General features: G+C 47.5%; 1 non-coding gene across 1 annotated transcript; it reads left to right on the forward strand.

The window, feature by feature from the left end:
* Positions 1–5,403: 5,403 nt before the first annotated feature.
* On the forward strand, positions 5,404–5,510 carry LOC120693579. The gene has a single exon (XR_005683041.1). It is a non-coding gene; the product is annotated as a small nucleolar RNA R71 (small nucleolar RNA).
* The last annotated feature ends 343 nt before the right edge of the window (positions 5,511–5,853 follow it).

Genomic DNA, 5,853 nt, shown 5'->3' on the forward strand with positions numbered 1-5,853 from the left:
TGACTGAGCGAATAAAATCCAAATCGAATTGTTTGACCGAACTACCAATTGTTGAAAAGTATATCATGTTCTTGCGTAGCAAAATTCTCGACTCACTTACCTAAACCTTTCGCAGGTTGTCCTCCCGACAGCTTATTCTTGACTCGACGAACGGGTTGAACTCCCGGCAGCTTTATTCTTGACTCGACGAACGGGTTGCCTCTCGCAAAGCGCTTCGTTTATAGTCTATAGCTAGACTTTCTTCTTCTTCTTCACTTCGGACCAACCCTCGGTGATGGCGCTGCAGTCTTGGGTACCCACTTCCGCACAATCCATGGTGCGGGTTTGTCTTCTACGTTAGTCGTCTTTTTGGTCTTCACAGGCGGGCTTTTAGCTTTCTTCTTAACGGGTGCAACGATCTTCTTTGTCGCGATGGACGCGACGACTTCTATCTCCTTCTTTGCTTCCTTCTTGTTCGGCTCCTCTTCTTTCTTTGGCTTCTCCTCTGTGACACGGCGGTGAGGCGGAACATATTTGACATTGATCATGTTGCATACCTCGAGGCGTGGACGAAACTTGAATTCGCTTGTCGTGCCATTGATGTCGAACTTTATCTCCCCCTTGCCAACGTCGATGTTCGCCCTTGCGGTCTTGAGGAAAGGCCTCCCAAGTATGAGAGGCGCCTTGCTCCCTTCTCCCATATCGAGAATCATAAAGTCAATGGGGACTAAGTGTTCTCCAATCTTCACGGGCACATCTTCGGCGATTCCCAAAGGATAGCGAACGGAATTGTCCGCTAACTCTAGGCACATGGCGGTGGGCTCCGGCTCCGGTAAGCGTAGCTTCTCGAACACATTCTTGGGCATGACGCTCACACTTGCACCGAGATCACAAAGTGCTCTTTCGAACATAAGAGATCCAATGGAACACGGGATGGTAGGACATCCGGGGTCCCTCTTCTTTTCAGGAGCTTCATTAGCGATTGCCGCGCTACATTCCTCGGTTAGCTTGACAGTGCTTGGCGGTATCTCGCGCTTGTTTCCCATGATGTCTTTGAAGTAGTGAGAATACGTCGGAACTTGTAGAGCGTCCAAGAGCGGCATATTGATGCTCAACCTGCGTACCATGTCAACAAATTTGTTGAATTGCTCATCTTCATGTTTACCTTTGCGGTACCATGGCCTTGGCGGTAGAATCTTGGTGTCTATATCATCTAGCTCAAACTCTGGCTCTTCGATGACTATCTCTGGCATAGGAGTAGGTGCCTTCTCCTTGATGATGGTCTCCACTTCAACTCTTGGCTTAGGCTTCCTTGCTCCCGCTGCATGTTCGGGTTCTTCGGTCTCCTTTCCTGAGCGAGTTTGAATTGCTTTAGCCGCCTCCGGACTCTGAGGTTGCCCGGGCAATTTTTCCTTCGTTGCTAGATAGGCGTCCGGCGAGCTGGGCTACTTGTGTTTCTAGCATCTTCATCATGTTGAGTACTTGAATGTTAGAGCTCCCGACCTCCGTCACCTTGCCATCAATGTTCTCCAAGATCTTGTCCATAGCCTTAAACTTGGTGACGGTGTCCTTGTTGATCTTGCCTTGCTCCTCCATGAACTCCTTCAATTGTATACGAAGAGGCACCGAGTTTTGAATGGAAGAGCTTGCATTAAATTGGGGTCTACCTTGCCCGTAGCGGAAGTTGGTCGGCGGAATCCATTCTCCCTTTTTCATGTAGTCGAGCATCTTGGCTTCCTCCGGGCAATTCTTTTGTACATGGCCATACTCTCCACATTCTTCACATGTAGACCTCGCTTCGGCCGCCTTTAAATCAATAGCTTGGGCTTCTCTCTTTTCCACTTCCATCTTCTCCAACCTTCTCATGAGCGAGTCGATCTTCCCTTCTAGCACTTCTTCACGTTCCACTTGTAATACACTCTTCGCGGCGCCCACGGCTTGGAGTGGTTGTAGGTGCCCCGATGATGCCCATGCATCATTGTCCGCCACCTTCTTGAATAGCTTGAAAACTTGAGTAGGCATGAGCTCAATGATAGAACCTCCGGCCGATGCGTCAATGATCCCCCTTGATGCAGTAGTGAGGCCTTGATAGAACTTCTGGACCACATCCTCCCTTGAAAACTTGTGATGAGGTACGGCGCGGATGTAGTCATTGAAGCGCTCATAGGCTTCCGCAATAGTCTCCGTCGGGGCTTGCGCGAATGTTGCAATCTTGTTGCGCAGAATCTGGGTCTTGCCCGGCGAGTAGAACTCCGTCATGAATTCTTTCATCAAGGACTCCCAATTTTGCACCGTGTGCGGTGGTAGAGAATGAAACCATTGCAGCGCTCTCCCAAGTTGAGAGAACGGAAAGAGCCTCACTCTTATTTGATCTTGAGTCATCCCTTGCATGTCGAAGGTGCAGCATAGTTGGAGGAACGCTTGAAGATGTAGATTAGCGTCTTCTTTTCCAGTGAAGGGCGAGCTTTGCACCATCCTTATGATTGAAGTCTTGATCTCGAACGGAACTGCGATGTTGTCGAGATTTTGGATCGGCAAGTCCCGAACGTCCGAAGTGCATAGCTCTCCGATCGTACGCTCTGGCTCCGGTAGCGCCATCCCTTGGTGAAGTGGCGCCTCTTTTGGACTTGTTGGTGGAGTTGCTTGAGGTGAAGACAATGAATCGTCGGCTTCAACTTTTGGATCTACTAGTTCCGGCTTCCTTGATCGTGCTTCTCGTCTCCTTTGCCTGTAAATTTTTTCTGGATCATCCACAAAATTTTCGGGTTTGTTGGAGAGGCTCCCGTCCATCTCCTGTTAGGGGTTAGTGAAAAGAAAAATATATACGAGATCTAAAAGATGAATATACAAGATCTAAAGCAAAATAAAGAAAACTCTAGATTAGATTGATTTTCCTGGAATAGATCTGTTTTTTTTAGTTAGCTCAGAAAAATAAGAGATCTAAAAAGGTCAAAAAGAAAAATCAAGAAATATTTACGAATGCAAGTAAGATTGGATCTTAAATCGATGGTTCCCCGGCAACGGCGCCAGAAAAGCTTGTTGACGCTCCTTGGCACCCCCGATTTATATACCGCAAGCGCACGGTTTCGTGTAGCTTTTCCCTCAGAGTATTCCCCCAAGGTTTATCAATCCACGGAACCAAAGAGATAAGAAACAATCTACTAGCATAGAAATTCCTTTGTGTGAGATGGTGAAAACGAATCTAATCTATTAAAAACACGACAAACACCGAAGGTAGCAAGAGAAAGTTAGAGATAACCAATCTAGATCACCTAGATCATGTATATGTTATAGTTCCAGCTAGATAAAGTGAAGTAAGATAGATGTGAATCTCAATGAAAAGCCTCTTTAAACCCAAAATCTCCAATCCGATCCCTCGATACCCCACCTACTAAGTGGCAACGGCCTGTCATGACGCCACCCCTTTCAACAAGATACCCTGAAGCAAGTCGAACCCCCTTTGGTAGTTCCGCCATGAACCTCTAGCCACCATGACTACAAGATCATGCTAAGTGATCTATCTCGATAATAGATCTAGGATGAAGCGAACCCAAAGAAAAGAATGAAATCGAAAGAGGAGAACATGGTCGCTAAACATTCGGAAACACAAATAACTTCACCATGAATGATAGTACATCACAAGATCACAACCGGGGCCCTACCTTGATCTTGATGATCCTAGCTCCAGAACTCCGACGTGGTCTTCCTTGCAAGGTTCCCACATCCGCTAGGGCAAACCCTAGACAACTAGCACGACCCTCGGCTCTCCGAGAGGTGTCCCTCTATCTTCTCTGCTCCTTGGCGTCATCTCCCAAATTGATCTCTGCGTGAACCTTGGGGAGGGGTCTTTAAATAGCCTCAGGGAACCCTCGATCAACGGGGAGGTCGAACCGACCTAAAAAAGGTCTGGGCCAGCCGGCCCAATTAGCCTAGGTCGGCCGGCCTAGCACTTTCCTTTGCCGGCTTGTGCTCAACTTTCTCCCCAAGTCTCCTGGAACCTTCTAGAGTTTATGTCTTTCACGATTGCACCCCGTTAGACGTTGTTATCTTCAAGATTTCTTCGAGGAGAAGGATAGGATGGAAAATCCTTCCTTAAATATCTCTTTGCTTTGCTTAGCCCTGAAGTATCTCGATCTTATCTTGTGGGCTTTGTCTTTTGGGCTTCATTGGAGGGTGGATGTGCATGAACGGGCCTCTAATCATCATGGCCTTCGATCCTTTGTTCAGGCTTTGGCCTTTGTCTTTCTTCGTGTCATCGCGTGATCGTGGGCCTCGCCATTTCATGCTCCAAAATTGGTCAAAAACCTGCAAAAACGAAGTACCTCCAAAATATATGTGCAAACGTGAAAACGACCAATAATTGGGCCGAGGTTAGGATGGTTAGTGATTTTGATATTAAATTCATGTCATTATCAAAGTTAAACAGGGGATAAAATGGATACTTAAGTAGCACCAACAATAGCCTAGCTTCTTGAAAGTTACCTTGGTCATGATGTTGACGCTGGCTCCAGGGTCACAAAGGGTGTGATCAAATTCATAATCAGAGATTGAGCAGCTGATCACTGGGGTTCCGAGATCTTCTCTTATTGTGGCTACTAACTCGCCCCATGCACCTCTTCTTGGGCGTGTGAGCTTCTCTGCATAGCTGAGGGGTGTCCTACTAAGGGGCTCTTTTCACATAGCATTGATGACATTCACGCTTTCTAGAGTAGACTAGGGTTGCTCTGAAATCTTCCCTAGTTCAGCAGCAGGTGTAGCAGCAGCTAGTTGAGCCAATTGAGTTTCTAGCGCCTTATTGAAACTCAGCTGGTTCTTCATGGCCGTGGAGAATCCGTCCATCTTGGCATGGACAGTCTCCATAGATTTGTCTATAGCGGCCAACTTCTTCTGAAGGGACTCTTTGATCTTCGCTTGGCCGTAGACAAGATCTCTCAAGGTAGGCTGGTTAGGACCGAAAGAATTCGAATTCCCATTACCTCCTTGGTAATATGGGCATGGTTGATTCCACACCTGACCTCCTTGTGGATGAAACCCATTGCTGCCATTGAGGAATAGGGCTTCTTCTTGGGTTTCTGGGCAATTGTCACCCGAATGTCCAACATTCCCGCAGACCTTGCACGTCATGCGAGTTTCCAAGGCTTGAAGTGTTTGCATCTAGGCCTTATCTTGGGAATAATCCTCAAATTTCTTGAGGAGGAGATCAATCTTCATAGCGAGCATGTCGGCCTCCTTGACAGAGTGCATACCTCGCTGGCGCGGTTGGAGGCAATCATCGCTCCAACTTTGGTTGGAAACCATCTTCTCGATTAATGGTGTAGCTCTTTCAACGGTCAGTGAGAAGAAAGCTCCACAGCGGCATCCACATGATCATGGGATGACTGTGTCAACCCGTTGTAGAAGTTCTGTAGAATGAGTCAATTATCCATTCCATGGTGCGGACATGCCAGAATGTACTCCTGAAGCCTCTCCCAAGCTTCCGGAATTGACTCATTTGATGTATGTTGGAAGTTTGAAATCCGACCACGAAGAGCATTGGTTTTGCCCGTCGGGAAGAACTTCGAGAGGAATGCCTCGACACATTTGTCCCAAGTATCCACAGCAGCCTTGTTAGCATAAAACCATTGCTTCGCTCTCCCCAAGAGAGAGAACGGAAATAGACGGAGCCGGATTGCATCTTGCGATACACCCTTGATAACAAAAGTACTGCAGAGCTCCAGAAACTGCTAGAGATGAGCGCTGGCATCCTCATTGGCCTTGCCACAGAATGGGTTGGCCTGCACCATCGTAATGAGACCCGTCTTGATGTTGAAATTTTCTCCTCCGGTGTTAACCTCGGGCTCGATGGGGACCTGGTTAGCAGACGGAGCAGAGTAA

Source organism: Panicum virgatum, chromosome 9N (assembly GCF_016808335.1).
Source record: "Panicum virgatum strain AP13 chromosome 9N, P.virgatum_v5, whole genome shotgun sequence".
Lineage (NCBI taxonomy): Eukaryota > Viridiplantae > Streptophyta > Magnoliopsida > Poales > Poaceae > Panicum > Panicum virgatum.